General features: G+C 43.3%; 1 protein-coding gene across 2 annotated transcripts in view; it reads left to right on the forward strand.

Moving 5' to 3' along the window:
* The window catches only part of CCDC102B (coiled-coil domain containing 102B), a 567,471-nt gene that overhangs the window by 393,794 nt on the left and 156,163 nt on the right, over positions 1-17,514 (forward strand). The gene's annotated exons all lie outside the window — the stretch shown is intronic.

The raw sequence follows: 17,514 nt of genomic DNA on the forward strand, positions 1-17,514 counted from the left end.
AAGGATGCATAAATTGTACCTCTTGGCTGACAGAGTTGGGGAGGGGTGTATAATGAAGTTCAGCTTGCTTCATTATGATTAATGAGGGATTGGGTCTACCAAGAGTTTGAGCCCTAGGCTTGTAATGAAGGATTTCCAACTCTACTAATTTTTAGAGGTATTTTGTGATACTAGGAACTGATGAGAATTTTGCTGCAAACATTGAACATTTTGATTTGTCACCTTCTTATGAGGGGAAGGAGGAGGAGGCTCTTTAGTCAAAACTAGAGCAGCTGAGAACTCTCCAACTCTGAAAGTCTGTGTTAAAAAGGCTGTGTTAAGATCAACCAAAGCAAAGAAAAGAAAAGAAAAGAAAGGAAACAAGACTGTGATTAGTAATTGAATGAACTGATTTGCATAAAGCTCCTCACAGGCATTGCTGAACTGATTTGTATACAGCTTCTTGAAGGCTTTGATAAACTTAATGAACATTTTTCTTTTTCTCATCAAGGAGTAATGGACTGAGATAATAAGAGGCATCTTGTCTCTAACCTATGAAATTTAATTTGGTCGGGAGGAAACAGGGAAGGCTACTGTTCACCCTGAATTAAAGGAGAACCTTGAAGATTGACTTTGAAAGGGACATAACGCTTTTGAAAGAAAACTTTTCTCTGGACTTATTTCTTGAGAAGACGTTCTGGCTTCACAGCACCTCCTAATGGAAAGGAGTGAGTGCTACTGGCTTATTTTCTGTTTGAAAGGAGGTGAGCTTAGAGAAGCCTTGTCCTTGCCCCAGTAGGAGAGGAGCCCCAAGACTGATTCTGGATATCACTTCCTGTTTATAAAAGAGCAAAATATCACAACATATAATTGTGAGATCCACCTTGCTCTGCCCAGACTCTACCTAGTGTATTCTTACCCTACAGTGTATGCTTTGTAAAATGCACTTGTAATCACAGAATAGCACCTACGTTTTTGACAAATAAATGTAAGAACATAAGAATAGCCATACCTTTATTTTAATGAATTATACATGCAACAGGCATGGAAATGTTAGTGTCAACTTTATATAATTATCCCCAAAATGCAGAAGAGGGAAGTAGGGGAAATAAGAAAAATGAAATCAAATGAAGCGACAGAAAGAAAACCGCTGTAGATGAGAAGCTGTAGATGAGAAGCAGTACTTTGAAGTCAATACAGAAGTCAATATAGAGTGCTAAGAAGATGAATTACATGGATTTAGTAATCTGGAAGAGATATGCCTCGCAGCTGATTTTGGATAGATAGTAGTAGAGCAAGACAGTTTAGCTGCAGGTATGAAAGAAAGAAGTTGTAGTAATAATGAGAATAAATAAATATATTTTTATTTTGTGCTTCACCACCAAATGGATCTCTTATCATGTTTGGGGGTCAAAAGGAGAGAGAGCAGCATAAAATTCATCATCTGCAACTGATGGATTGTTGTGCATTTCTGAGGGGGAGTTAATACGTTTTCTCCTCCTACGTACTAAGTACATTCACAGAGTGACCCCATTGTATAACATCTGCACCAAATCACAGCAAGGAGATTTGTAGGAGAAAGTATTTCACAATTGTATTCTTTCTTTAGCTGTGATATTTATCTATCTATCTATCTATCTATCTATCTATCTATCTATCTATCTATCTATCTATCTATCTATCTATCTATCTATCTAATAACATTGGAGCAATTTCTTCAAATGGGTTAACCAGGGTATGTGGAGTACGTTCTCAGTCTATTAAATGTGCTGCTAAAGTTCACCAGTCCAAAAAGAGCTTCCCTCTGCAGTTCGTCTTTGCTCTGTAGTTCTACTGTATTTTCACTATCAAGATGTATTGTTTATCAGATGGAATATTTGGTTTTTCCTGATGTTTGTAAGAAGATTTAAAAATAGAGGAAGCATAAATTGATTGTGTCAAGAGGTGTTTTCTCTGAGGCAAAATGTATAGTTTGTCATTCATATAAATGGATGATTAAGGTGGAGAGTGCTTCCAGAAGACTTATCTATTGCAGATTATAAAAAATGTTTTAAACGTTTTCTATCTCAGAAATTTGTAATATGTCATTGGTATGATTTTCCTGTAATTGGGAAAGCTATTATGTCACAGATTGTTATAATTTTGGTGGCTACACCTGGCTATTCCTGTAATTGTGATCTGCATTGAATTAGTTTTTGGTATATGTAGAATATAAGAACAAATGCTGGGCTGTGCTATGATATATTATCATGGAGTCTTCACATCTTTGTTTCTTCTTAGATGACAGGCATGTGGGTAGATGGCAGGAGGCAGGGGGAGGGAAGAAATCAGTGTATAATATGGAATGAACAGATATATTTTTTCTTTGAATAAGGACTAGTTCATTGTTTTGTTAGTTATTTTTATATATTGCCTATAATCCCTCATGACTAGGTTTTTTTAATCTCTTGTTTGTAAACTGTATTAAAATACAGGAATTAGCTATATTTCTATATTTTTTTTATTTTTGTATAATAACAGATTTATGTATTATGTTCAAGTTATTCTTGATGTAAACGTTATTAATAGAAACATAGAAACAAAGAAAAATGAAGGCAATAAAGACCATATGGCCTATCCAGTCTGCCTGTCCATGATATCTACAATCCCTTTCTTTCCCTTACATATCCTATATACTTGTCCCAAGCATGCTTGAATTCATCTACAGTCTTCATCTCCATTAAGTCAACTGGGTGGCCATTCCATAAATTCCTCCCTTTCCATGAAGAAGTCTTTCTCAGGTTACTTCCGAGTTTGTCCCCTTTCACCTTCATCCTATGTCCCCTCATTTTTTATTTCAATTGAAAGAGGCAAGAGACTCGCCTCCTGTTCATTTATGCTACAGAGCTATTTAAATGTCTCTATCATATCTCCCTTCTCCTACCTTTCTTCCAAAGTATACATATTGAGATCTTTAAGTCTGTCCCCATATGTCATGATGAACACCACTGATCATTTTAGTAGCTGCCTTCGCGACTGATTCCATCCTGTTTATATCATTTTGAAGGTGCACTCTCCAGAACTGTACACAGTACTCCAAATGAGATCTCACCAGAGACTTATAAAGAGGTATTATCACCTCCTTTTTCCTGGTGACCATTCCTCTCCTTATGCACCTAAGCATCCTTCTAGCTTCATCTTTTCTACCTGTTTTACCACCTTAAGATTATCATATATGATCACCCCTCAAGTCTTGCTCCTCTTTCATACACAGAACTACTTTACCACTAAATTGTACTGCTCATTTGGGTTTTTGCAGCCCAAATGCATGACCCTGACTTTTTTTTACTATTGAGTCTTAACTACCAAATTCTGGACCATTCTTCAAGATTTTCTAGGTTCCTCCTCATGCTATCTACACCTTCAGGGGTGTCTACCCTATTGCAGATTTTGATATTATCTGCAAAGAGACAAACCTTATAAAACAACCCTTTGACAATATCACTTACAAAAATGTTAAAAAGAAGCCAGTCAAGAACTGAACCTTGCAGAACACCACTGGTAACATCCCTTTCCTTAGAATGAGCTTTGACCACTACTCTATGTTACCTTCCAGTCAACCAGTTCCCAACCCTGTCAGTCATTTTAAGATTCATGCTGAGGGCACTCAGTTTATGCCAACTATGTGAATCATGTCAAAGTCTTTGCTAAAATCTTAGTGTACCACATCTATCACTCTCCCTTGAGCTAATTCTCTGATCACCCAGTTAATGAAATTAATCAGGTTTGTCTGACAAGACCTTCCTCTTGTGAAACTTTGCTGCTTCAGACCCTGCAATGCATTGGAAACCTCACTATTCTCTGTTTTTGGAAGCATTTCCATTAATTTACTTACCACGGAAGTCACACTGTGCCTGTAGTCCCCAACCTCCTCCTCCTTAATCCCACTGTTGTGGAGCAAGAACACAGCCACCCTTCTCTAGTGTTCTGGGACCACTCTCAACTTTAGAGAAACATTTAAAAATATCAGCCAGCAGAGCCACCAGAGTTTTGCTAAATTCCTTCAGTATCACTGATGTATGCCATTTGGCCCCATCACATGGTCTACCTTTAGTTTAGCTAGCTAATTATAAAGAGTCTTCCGAAAATTGTTCCGGGTCTATCACACTTCCATTCCTATTTGTGTTTGTCTTCTGAGGGCCTACTCCTAGCCCTTCATCTGTGAACACAGAAATGAAATATTTGTTAAGCAGTTTTGCTTTATCCTTATCAGCTTCTATATATTCCCCCTTTTCATCTTTGAGCCTCACTTTTGCACTTCCTCCTATCACTAACATATCTAAAACAAAAAATCTTGCCCCCCTATATTACTGCATTGGCTATATTTTATTCCATTTCTATCTTTGCTTTCCTGACTACTTTAACAGCTTCTCTTGCTTTTCCAGATATTGTGGCCTGTCTTTCTTCTTATGTGATCTCTTGTAGTTTATGAAGGCTAACCTCTTTTATCTTGCCTTTTCAACTACTACTTTTGAGAACCAAAGCTTTCATTCTATTCTACTCTATTTCTCCACTTATATACCATTTGTTCCAAAAGGAGCCAAAGCAGTTTATATAATTCATTATGAATTACAAAAATATAAAATAAATTGTAAAAATGATTACATTTGTGGATTAAAATACTTGGAAAATAAGTTTTCAATATTTTCCTAAATATATAAAATGATGGAATGCAAATCTCTAAAGGAAGATCCCGATTTTACCTGCATTATTTATTTATTTATTTCAGTACATTTATACCCCGCCTTTTGCCACAGTGTTGCGGCCCCAAAGCAGCTTACAATGAACTTATTAAAAATAAATAAAAACAAATACATTGCAGTTACATTTTAGTAAATTAGAGTGGGAAAACAGGGAAGGAAGGGAAAAGAAAGAGGAAGAAGAAAGGGAGACAGAGATGACCGACGAAAGTCCAGCAAAAGGATCCCCATTCCGAACTGCTGCAGGGCCCAGGTGTTAGAAATGAAGCTGGAGATAGGCATCCACGGCGACAAAGTCATCAGAACAGGGAACAAGATGGCGGACCAATGGTCATCCTTCGCAGCCTCAACCGTCGGGGCACTCCAGCCAGGGACCACCACCACTGCAATTCCATCAATTTGGCCGAAGAAGAAGAGCCAGGAAATTAATCCAGCCGGCTGCCAGAAGATCATGAAGGCAGCAAACTGTCCAACAGTTAAGATGACGAACTGGGTGGGGGAAGGAGACAACAGCATGGCATCCGGAAGACAGCAGTTGAGCAGCAGTGCCAGGAGCTCCAGCAGAGCACGTCGGGCAGACCCGCAGAGTGGGTGGCGGTAAGTGCTCCCTGCCACATGGCCATGCAGTAAGGATTATTTTACCGCATGACTAGTTTTCTTTTTTTTTTTGGGGGGGGGGGCTTTTTACCTGCTGTGGTAAAAAGGACCCTGACACATGGGAAACATGGCTCCTGTCACTACCGCAGGCCCCTTTTTTCCCGCAGCTTAGTAAAAGACCCCTTATTTCTCCATCAAGGTGTTTTTTTCAGTATGACATTTTCTTTACTTTCCTCTGGTTTTTATGTGGTTGAAAATGCTGAGATACTTTGTAATGAAGCCAAACTTCCATTCATCAGCTGTGTAATATATTCAAAATATTTAGCTGCACAGAGAAAGCTTAACAGTTTTACTTTTAATTAAATGATTATTTTGTTATGAAATGCCTGAGAGCTGTGCGCATACTGAATGATTTAAAGGGCAAACATTCATTTCTGTAGGGGTTTGAACTTGCTTGAGAACTAATTGAAAGCAAATTATACATCAGCAAAGAAGAACAATTATGTAGATACTTATAAAAAAACATGCAAAAAAGTTGTTCTTTCATCTCATTTTCATATTAAATTTGTTGACATGATCTACCATATGTTGCAAAAAATAAAACTATTAAATCTAGCTTTTTTTCCATTAAAAGAGCATTAGCAGATCAGCAACTAGCTCTATTCAGTGACTCAGAGTCATGAATAGCAAATCTTATCTACATGTTGAATTATGAATTCAAATAATGCACTGAGGTTTATACTAGTTATTACTTTACTGTAATTGAGACAACTGGCTGAGATTTGTTTCAATGTTTTTCAGAATCTGATAGAAAGGAAAGTTCTTGTGAGTTTTGTTTTTTTCTCTAAAAATGTTAGAATAGACAATGAGTTTTTCTTTGGATACAAATTTTACATTTAGACAGGGCTTTTTTTGAGGGGGTACTGAGTACCGGCACCTTTTCCATTGTCTGCTAAAATTGACCCATGGTCTCCAAGTTTAAATGAAAGAGCTCAGGCTCTACACAACAATTCTGCCTTATCATAGGTTCAGTTACTGGTTGCAGGGGGCCTGGCTATTGTGGGGTGAGTCCCTCAGTGATCACTCCCACCCCTGAAGGGTGGCCTGCCATTTGAGTACCGGCACCTTTTTCGCTAGAAAATATGCACTGCATTTAGAGAATATCAAAGTATCAAATTTATGGAAAATACCACAAATATCATCATAAATGCAAAATGACCCTTTTACCAAATAGCTCTAAAAGTGTAGTTCCATAAAAGGGCACCTACATTTAAGGAGTCTTTAACAAAGGTGCACTAGCATTTTTAGTGCATGCTAACTGTGTAGACACCCATAATATTCCTATGGACATTTACACAGCGCATTGTAAATGGGGCCCTTAAGCATTTATAAAGTGCCTACTTCGAGCTTATTCCATAATGAAAAATAAACATACACTTTTCTTTATAGAATACCAGTGTAACATGGCAAGAACAAGCTGATACTCTAGACCTAACCATTTACACCAGTCTCAGGGTCCCTTTTACTAAGGTGCCCAGGTGCCTACGTGGGTAAACTGCCTGTCAAATTAGAACTGCCTCCTGGTTCCGTGTGCCCCCGCGCTTCCAAAATGTGCGGCAGAAAATAATTTCTATTTTCTACAGCGTGGCGCTAACCAGGAAATAATCGGCAGTGCACACACACTGACAATTACTGCCCGGTTAATGCGTGACACATTACTGCTAAGTCAATGGGTAGCGGTAAGGTCTCAGGCCCATTTTTATTGGCTGCACGTCCATTTTTGGCCTAAAAAAAGGCCTTTTTTGCAGGCGCACAGAAACAATGGACCTGCGTCCGTCTAATACACGCGCCTACACCAACGCAGGCCATTTTTCATGTGCCTTAGTAAAAGAGCCCCTTAGAGCTGGTGTAAATAATTATATCTAAATTACTAAAGAACATTGCCTCATTCTGTAACAGGGTGCTTACAGGTAGACAGTGTACACAGCAGTATTCTTTATGATTCGCGCACTACTGCCTTAATGCATAAACACAAAAGAGGTGTACATGTAGGTGGATCATGGATGGGGAATGGGTTTGTCTTCCATTAGTGCACATAGGGCTAGATTCTATATATGGTGCCTGAAAAATCTACACAGAATAAACTTCTGCCTAAATGTATTCTATAAGCGGTGCCTAGATTTAGGCACAGTATATAGGATATGATTAGCTGATATCCCAGCAACTAGACCTACACACATCCATTTGCACCAAGGGAAACGTGGTGTAAATACTGGCTCATAGATTTAGGTGCAGAGAGGCATATTCTATAACAGTACTTGCAAACTTTGGAATACCCACGAAACATCCATTCTCCTGCCCATAACCACACCCCTTTTTGGCTGCATGCATTAGAACTTAGGTGCTGTGCATTACAGAATACACTCAGGGCCGTGCCTAGGATCTCTGGTGCCCCCCTGCAGACTATCAGTTGCCCCCCCCCCCCCCCCCCGTGAAAATGATCGCTCACCATTTGCCACACTGACAGGAATTGTCAGCAATATTCTTAGAAACAAATTGCTATACATTGCAAAATAAGATAGCAGATGTAAATTCTCAAAGTGGACATATTCCAAACACTAAAATGAAAATAAAATGATTTTTTTCTATCTTTGTTGTCTGGAGACTTTCTTTTTCTGATCATGCTGGCCCAGTATCTGATGCTGCTGCTATCTGTCCTCTTAACTCCGTTTCCAGGGCTTCCTTTCTATTTATTTATTTTGTTTCCTCCTTTCTTCTTCATTTCTGGTCCTCAGCTTCTGCCTATTTTCTTCATCCATGTGCAGTTTTTCTCCTCTCTTCCTTTTCCCTCATTTCATCTCCTTCATCTCTCTTCCCTCCCCTCTATGTCTAGCAATTTCTCCTCTCTCCCTGAGCCCTGCCCTCCCATCCATGTTCCTCTGTCCCCTACCCCCTCCATTCATCCCTATCCAGCAGTTCCCCTCTCTCCTTGAGCCCTGCCCTCCCAATCCATGCCCATCCATGCCCATCTGTCCCCTGCCCCCTCCATTCATCCCTATCCAGCAGTTCCCCTCTCTCCTTGAGCCCTGCCCTGCAATCCATATCCATCCATGCCCATCTGTCCCCTGCCCCCTCCATTCATCCTTATCCAGCAATTCCCCTCTCTCCCTGAGCCCTGCCCTGCAATCCATATCCATCCATGCCCATCTGTCCCCTGCCCCCTCCATTCATCCCTATCCAGCAATTCCCCTCTCTCCCTGAGCCCTGCCCTGCAATCCATATCCATCCATACCCATCTGTCCCCTGCCTCCTCCATTCACCCCATCCAGCAATTCCCCTCTCTCCCTGAGCCCTACCCTCCCATCCATCCATGCCCATCTGTCCCCTGCCCCCTCCATTCATCCCTATCCAGCAATTCCCCTCTCTCCCTTCCATGAACCCTGCCCGCGCATCCATGCTCCTCTCTCCCATGCCCTCCCGCTCCCATGTCCCAACTGCCCGCCCTCTTCTCCCCCCCTAAACATCCCTTTCCTTTTTTTTCTTTTAAATTTACCTCCGCCCAGCAGGAAATGATGTCAGAAGAAGGAGGGACACTGAGCGAAGGGAAGGCTAGACACGTCGGGCGCGCCGCCTCCTTCACTGACGCTGCGCTGCCGGACGGAGGTAAATTTAAAAGGAGAAAAAAAAGGAAAGGGATCTTGCGGGAGAGAAGAGGGCAGGCAGTTGGGCAATGGTAGCGGGAGGGCGAGGTAAGCATAGTGCGGCGGCGCACCCCAGAGGATGGCGGCCCCCTGCCGTGCTTACCCTGCTTACCGTGTTGGCACGGCCCTGAATACGTTTAGCGAGTTATGCACGTAAATTCAAATTATTGCCAATTAGTGCTCATTATTGATTGTTAGGTGCTGTTATCAATGCTGATTGGCTTGTTAAGCCAATTAGGTTACACGTGTTATAGAGTATGCTTGGATTTCAGCACGGAATGCTAGGCGTGATATATAGAATCTGAGGGATAACTTACAGAATACTGTAAATTATGCACATAAGTGCAGCACTTAGGTACAACATTTGTGCCTGTTACAGACCTGGTGTAAGTGGGGTACATGTAAATGAAATGTGATTTCTGCTGACTTATGGTAGTATTGTATAAAGGAATCCTTATGCACAGATGCCATTACAAAATAAGCACTCTCCATGCTGCATCCACAGGGCCGTGCTGACCCGGTAAGCAAGGTAAGCATGGCAGGGGGGCGCTTCCCTCGGGGGGGGGGGGGGGGGGGCGCCGCCGCACCATGCTCACCTCGCTCGCCCTCCCTTTTCTTTTTTTTCTTTTTAAATTTACCTCCGTGGCGGCGGTTCCGGCAGCGCAGCGTCAGGGAAGGAGGCGGCGCTCCCGACGTCTAGCCTTCCCTTCGCTGTGTTCCTCCTTCTTCTGACGTCAAGGATGACGTCAGAAGAAGGCGGAACACAGCGAAGGGAAGGCTAGACGTCGGGAGCGCCGCCTCCTTCCCTGACGCTGCGCTGCCGGAACCGCCACGGAGGTAAATTTAAAAAGAAAAAAAAAGAAAAGGGATGTTGGGGGGGGGGGAGAGAAGAGGGTGGGCAGCCGCAGTTGAACAATGGGAGCGGGAGGGCAGGGGAGAAACGACTACTACTACTTAGCATGGATGCGAAGTGGGGGGGGGGAGAAGAGGGCGGGCCAGGCTGGGACATGGGAGAAAGAGGAGCATGGGTGCGAGGGGGGGGGGTCATGGAAGGGACAGAGGGGAATTGCTGGAAAAGGATGAATGGAGGGGGCAGGGGACAGAGGAGCATGGATGGGCATGGATTGAGATGGCAGGGCTCAGGGAGAGAGGGGAATTGCTGGAAAGGGATGAATGGAGGGGCAGGGCTCAGGGAGAGAGGGGAATTGCTGGAAAGGGATGAATGGAGGGGGCAGGGGACAGAGGAGCATGGATGGGCATGGATTGGGAGGGCAGGGCTCAGGGAGAGAGGGGAATTGTTGGAAAGGGATGAATGGAGGGGGCAGGGGACAGAGGAGCATGGATGGGCATGGATTGGGAGGGTAGGGCTCAGGGAGAGAGGGGAATTGCTGGAAAGGGATGAATGGAGGGGGCAGGTGACAGAGGAGCATGGATGGGCATGGATTGGGAGGGCAGGGCTCAGGGAGAGAGGGGAATTGCTGGATAGGAATGAATGGAGGGGACAGATGGGCATGGATGGATATGGATTGCAGGGCAGGGCTCAGGGAGAGAGGGGAATTGCTGGATAGGGATGAATGGAGGGGGCAGGTGACAGAGGAGCATGGATGGGCATGGATTGGGAGGGCAGGGCTCAGGGAGAGAGGGGAATTGTTGGAAAGGGATGAATGGAGGGGGCAGGGGACAGAGGAGCATGGATGGGCATGGATTGGGAGGGCAGGGCTCAGGGAGAGAGGAGAAATTGCTGGACATAGAGGGGAAGGAAGAGAGATGAAGGAGATGAAATGAGGGAAAAGGAAGAGCGGAGAAAAACTGCACGTGGATGAAGAAAATAGGCAGAAGCTGAGGACCAGAAATGAAGAAGAAAGGAGGAAAGGAAAGGAAGCCCTGGAAACGGAGTTAAGAGGACAGATAGCAGCAGAATCAGATACTGGGCCAGCATGATCAGAAAAAGAAAGTCACCAGACAACAAAGGTAGAAAAAAAATCATTTTATTTTCATTTTAGTGTTTGGAATATGTCCACTTTGAGAATTTACATCTGCTATCTTATTTTGCAATGTATAGCAATTTCTTTCTAAGAATATTGCTGACAATTCCTGTCAGTGTGGCAAGTGGTGAGTGATCATTTTCATGGGGGGGGGGGGGGGCGCCGCCGCCGCCGCCAACTGATAGGCGCCAGAGACCCTAGGTATGGCCCTGTGCATCCAGGCACCTGAACGAAGGCACCCAGATATATAATTGCCTCAATGTGCAGATTAAAGGATTCTGTAATCTGTGTGTAAATGTGTCTCCCACCCATGTAAACCACCACCTGCAAATTACTTACCATTATATTTAGGCATCATAATACAGAACAGTACATAACCAGATTATTGGCATTTCCATGCGAATGTGTACACATTACACACACAAATGCCAGTATACAGATTATGTATGCCCAATCTTGGCACCTAAATCTTCCTGACCTCCTTATAGAATCATCCCTTTAGGGGAAGATTCTATATAGGTCGCTAAAAGTTAGGCACCCTAAAATTGGTCGCTAACTAAATATTCTAAAATGGCAGAGTTACGTACCAAGTGAGCCTTTTAAAAAGGAGTGCTGTTTTAGTGGACACTAAAAATAAGGGTTTGCTAAATACTAGAGACACCCATATATTCCTGTGGGCTTCTCTAGTGTATAGTGTGTGCCAGTGGCATAGCTACGTGGGGCCACGGGGGCCTGGGACCCCATAGATTTGGACCTGGACTCCCCCTGCCGATGACCCTCTCGACCCCCCCTCCTGCCGCCTACCTTTGCTGGCGGGGGACCCCAACCCCTGCCAGCCGAGGTCCTCTTCTTCTGGCGCAAGGCTTCATTCGTACGTGCAGGACGTCAGGCTCAGAAACAGAATGAAGCCTTGCGCCGGAAGAAGAGGACCTCAGCTGGTGGGGGTTGGGGTCACCCGCCAGCAAAGGTATGTGACGGCGGCGGCGGAGGATTGGCGGCAGGAGGGGGGTTGAGAGGGTCATCGGCGGGGGGGGGGGTCAAAGTTTTTGGTGGCGGCAGTGGCGCCGGAGGGGGAGTCGGTGGCGCTGGGGGGGGGGGGGGCTAAAATGTGCCCCCTCACCTCGAGCTCTTTTTTTTTTTTTTTTTTTTTCGAAAATGGACCAAAAAAACAAAATGTCCGAATCACAAAACCTTGTTCAAAACAGTATTTTTTAAAAAAAAGGTGGACATTTTTGAAAATGACCTTCTTTCCTATTCAGATTTTAGATGTTTTAGCAAAACGTCCAAAGTCAGACTTAGACATCATATCAAAAATGCCCCTCAATGTCATTTGTGCAGTTAGTGTGAGAATATTTACATCCTCCTAAAGATGAACATTCAGTGCACCCATACTCCGCTCCCCCTGCGCCTTCAACCTGGCTACGCTTCTGGCATGCTCCCAACAGTTAACACGTATTATTTGCACTTGCTGTGCATTCCTTTTGCTGTTAAATGTGATATGTGCAAAAAGTTCCCACACTTTGGCAAAAAAAGCCACTTAGGGGTTCATTTAATTTGATTTAATTTATTGACTTCATATACCACTTAATACAAGCAAGGCTTAAAGCAGTTTACAATAAACAAATAAAAAATTCCTCAATGTGAGGGAGTGAGTGATACAAAGGCAGGCTTCCATAAGGATACTACCTCACTGATGTGACAACTGAGCCACCTTAAGGCAGATGGAACTAAATTGTTTAGTCAAAGGGGCAGGGGCCAGGCAGGCTGGAGGTTAAAACCTGGGGCAGAGCAGAAGAGGGCCCCAGGTAAGAACTCCTCCAAGATTACTACTCGCTGGGCTGTGATACCTAAAAAAAAGCCTTGGGAAGGGAAAAGCAGCATTCAAGCACAAACCTACACTAAAAGCTGATATGAAGCAGAAGCTCTATTAAGGTACTAGGTCAAGTTTATCTTGGAACATTGGTGAACTGGACATTTAGGAACTCAGGGACAAGCTGGGCCCGATTGTGCTGAGTACTGAAAGATAGATAACTGGAGACTCGAGAACACTACTACTACTACTATTAAACATTTCTATAGCACTACTAGACTTACGCAGTGCTGTACAAATTAACATGAAAAGACAGTCCCTGCTCAACAGAGCTTGCAATCTAAATTGGACAGACGAACAGACAGCTAGTGGTGGGGAAATTGCAGTGGTAGGGGTGATAAGTGAGGGTGTTGAGTAAGAGAATCATGGTTGGGAATCGAAAGCAGTAGCAAAGAGGTGGGCTTTATGCCTAGACTTGAAGACAGCCAGAGACTGAGCCTGACGTACTGGCTCAGGGAGTCTATTCCAGGCATAGGGAGCAGCGAGATAGAAGGAACGGAGCTGGGAGTTAGCAGTGGGGGAGAAGGGGGATGACAGGAGACAGTTACCCAGCGAACGGAGTTCATGGGGGTGTGTGAACAGAGAACAGAGATAAAACTATTTGTGCTGCCCAGTGGCATAGCCAGACCTGACATTTTGGCTGGGCCTAGAGCTAATATGGGTGGCCATATCAAACTTGATCAGATATGTCTACTATAATGGCAAATATGTCCACATAATACCACTGGACAAGTCCCCCAAAACATTGTTTTCTCCATCAAGTCTGAGACAGAGAATATACAGGCCAAGATTCAAGAGGTCAGTGGCGTAGCTACGGGGGGCCTGGGCCCCCGTAGATTTCCGTGGGGACCCCCCTCCAGACTCAGAACAGTTCTGTTCTCTGAGTCTGACATCCTGCACGTACAACGTGCAGGACGTCAGCATGTGAGGATGAAGACTTTTCTCTGCCAGTGCCGGCTGCTGCGTTTTACGGGAGAAGACGTCGGCTGGCGGGGAGTGGGGTCCCCCGCCAGCAAAACGGAAGGTAGGCGGGGGCGGGTTCGCGGCAGGAGGGGGGTCGGCAGAGGTGCGGGGGGGGGGCTAAAATCTGCCCCTCCCCTCGAGCTGTGGACCCCCCTCCCACGCAAGTCTGGCTACGCCCCTGCAAGAGGTTATGGTGCAAAAGCACGAAGAGCGTTTAGATTCTCAGGATAGGATGCTGGAAGAAGTAAGATCTGTGGAACTTTTGTTGATTAAAAAACGGGAAATATTACAATGTAAAATGGAGCATTTGGAAAACCAGATGAGGAGAACTAATCTGAATTTTTTTTTTTAATTTTCCAATGTCTCCAGCAATTGCTCCTCTGGAGATGGTTTGTAAGTACTTTTGGGAGATATTGTGTGTGCCAACTGAGAATATGCCACCCATTGTGATAGTTCAGTATCTGGTCCTAGGAGGGACCAGTGGATCATCTTCTCCAGTGGGAGAGGCTGGGGTTTCTCCTGATCATTGAGCTTGTCAGTGTTCCTGGAATGCTCTCTTGAGGTTGTTACCGGAAGAACTACCCTATTAGTAACCTTTGCTTTGGAACAAAATAGGAATTATATATTATGCCTTTACTTCTGCCATTTATAAAAGCAATTGTTTGGATCTACTATTTGTATATTTCCTGATCTATCTCATGTGAGGCACAGGAAAGAGCTCTTGGCATTTAAGCCAAGAATCCTGTCCCTTGGTGCTACCTTTATTTTGAAAAATTCCTGCTAAATGTTGTTTTTGATCCAAAATAGGTGTAAGAATTTTGGGGGGCTAGGGAATTGTAAAGGGTGGGGACTGCTCCTCATAGTTAGCATGAATCAGCTGTATAATCTGTAGTCTTATCTGTGTTTTAGCAGTTTCTTTCTTTTCACTTTGTATTTCTTGTTTGGCCCTGCCTTTATACTGTGGACTAATAAGTTTGAACTGTTTTCCTAATGTTATTTGAAATGATTATTTTGTATTTTGTTTTTGTTACATTTGTACCCCGTGCTTTCCCACTCATGGCAGGCTCAATGTGGCTTACAGGGGGCAATGGAGGGTTAAGTGACTTGCCCAGAGTCACAAGGAGCTGCCTGTGCCTGAAGTGGGAATCAAACTCAGTTCCTCAGTTTCCCAGGAGCAAAGTCCACCACCCTAACCACTAGGCCACTCCTCCATTCCTTTGAATTTTCAAGTAAGATTACTTGATTTGTAATTGAAATATTAAATAAATAAATGAATAAAAGTTATGCGGGCCCGGCCCAATATTCAGCTAGGGCTGCATAACTCTTATGCGGTCTCAATTGTATATCGGCCGGGCCCGCATAAGTACCAGCACCCAACTCACCAAAAATTATCCCCCAATATTCAATGCTGGTACCCGGACATGGCCTGGCATTCAGTATGGGGGATACTTTAGCCGGCAACAATCAATGTTTAAAAAAAAACACTGACCACTGCTGGCTGAATATAAGAGGGGCAGGATTCTAACCTAAAAAAATACTAACCCCTGATCCTGCACACTGGACCATCATAACCTTAATTGTAAGCATATGCTCTGCTTCCACAGAAATCCTCCTCACTTAATGTGTTTAGAACAAAACAAGGACATTTCCTCAGAGAACTTGCCATAGGAAAATATGCCTATTTTTGGCTTTATCTCAGTAGCAACATAAAACCTTTCCAATACCAGGCATATTATAAAGTAATATAATGCACTCCAGACCAGAACACACACAAAAAACTAATCCAGAAAAGTGTAGCACTATAAATATTGCAATGAGCTCTAGAAAATCAGTTCACCTACTTGAAAAACTAAATAAGCCAGTTTACTATAGATTGCTACAAAGAAACTCTGTGCTAACAGAATACCTGGCCTTGGTCACACACACTGAACCAGGTGGACCCTCACTAAGGGGCTTTGCTTAGTACATGCTAACGGACATTAGGGTGCTCTAAGTGCTGCGTGGCCCATAGGTATAAATTAGGATGTACAGCATTTAGCACATACTAATGTCTGTTAGTGCATGCTAAGCTTTGGTAAAAGGGCCCCCCTACGTACTGAATGAATTACCACAAACTAAAAGTAAAAATATTTATACAAAAATTAAACAGAAAAACCAAGAAAGTATATTCTGCGTGCAGTGATACAACAGAGAAATAGAAACTGTAGTGCATTTGCCCCCTGTACTGTACAACATATAAAGACAGGAGATGTAAATTACAAAAATAGACACATTCAAATTATTAAACAAAAAAAAATAAAACTATATTTCTACGTTTGTTTTCTGGCATTTTATTTTTCTAGTCATCTCACTTCCAGTCTCTAGTTACTGCTTTCCTGCCTGTATTCTCTTAACTCTGTTTCCAAGGTTTTGCCACTTGCTTTCTATCCTCCTGTCTTTACTTCCTTCCATGCATCTATCCCCGACAATTCACTTTCAGCTTGTTTCCTTTTATTTGTCTGCTTCTCCATCCACTCATATTTTATCTCAACTTCTCACTGTTCACTTTTCACTCTCTCTATTGCTTTAACTGTATCTGCAGCATTCCATCTCCTCTGCCCTAGTCCTTCCATTCCCCATCTCTTTACCTTTAGCCTCTAACTCCTCCCTCTGTCTCCATCTGCCACCACGCTTTGTGTCCAGCATCTCCTCCTTTCTTCCCTTCCCTCAGTCCATGGTCTTTTCTTCCCCAGCCCCCCTGTAGCCCAACATCTTTCCTTCCCTATCTCACAGGTGTCCAACATCACCCTTTCCCTGCCCTATTATGCTGGGTGTGCAACATCTTCCTTATCACCCCCTTCCCAGGTGTCCACAATTTTCCCTTTCATTTCCTACTCCCTTTATCCAGCATCACCCCTAACCTCTAAGGTGTCCAGAATCTTACCTATCTCTTTAGCTCTCTAGGGTTTCCCCTATCCCCCAGGTGCTAGTATCATTCATTCACTTCCCTGCCCTCTAAGTGTCCAGTAAGCTATCTAATACCATATTTTTGACTGCTCTAACAATTGCATTTTAAATTAGGGGGAATAAAAACAATTTAGACCATGCACTAACTGCAATGTGCAGTTCAAACTGATTCTCCACCCATAACCTACCTATTTGTCACTCCATTTATGCACTGTCATGCCATCAGGGTAAGTGCTTAGCACACTTTAGTAAATAGGCTTCTTACTCTCTATTTCCTATTTTTTAAAATTGGTTACTAATTCACAATAGGACATTGCCATGGCTATAACAAACTATGGGTTTCTCTTACAAAGCTGTGCTAGTGATTCCTGCAAGGTAAATGAGAGGAAGCCCATTCAATTACATTTGCTTTGTAAAAGAAACCCTACATTTGGTCACATAGGTCACAGGGGAAGCTGGGGTTCCAAAATTATGCCCTGCCCATTGGTTTCCCTTGACAGCGCAATGCAAGTGGGTAAGGACAAAGCATGCTAGGAGAGCATGGAGGAGTGCCACGCAGAGCGCATTTCTGGGTTGCAATGCTTCTGGACGTTACCTCCCATCTTCTCTCCTTGCATCTAATATATAGAAACTGATTTGTTCCTCCACTAAAATAAAATCCTAGAAGTAGGATTTTGCAATGTGGTTAATGCGGCTTTATATTTCATTGTGTCTATTAAGAAAATGTTTTGATT

Source organism: Microcaecilia unicolor, chromosome 1 (assembly GCF_901765095.1).
Source record: "Microcaecilia unicolor chromosome 1, aMicUni1.1, whole genome shotgun sequence".
Lineage (NCBI taxonomy): Eukaryota > Metazoa > Chordata > Amphibia > Gymnophiona > Siphonopidae > Microcaecilia > Microcaecilia unicolor.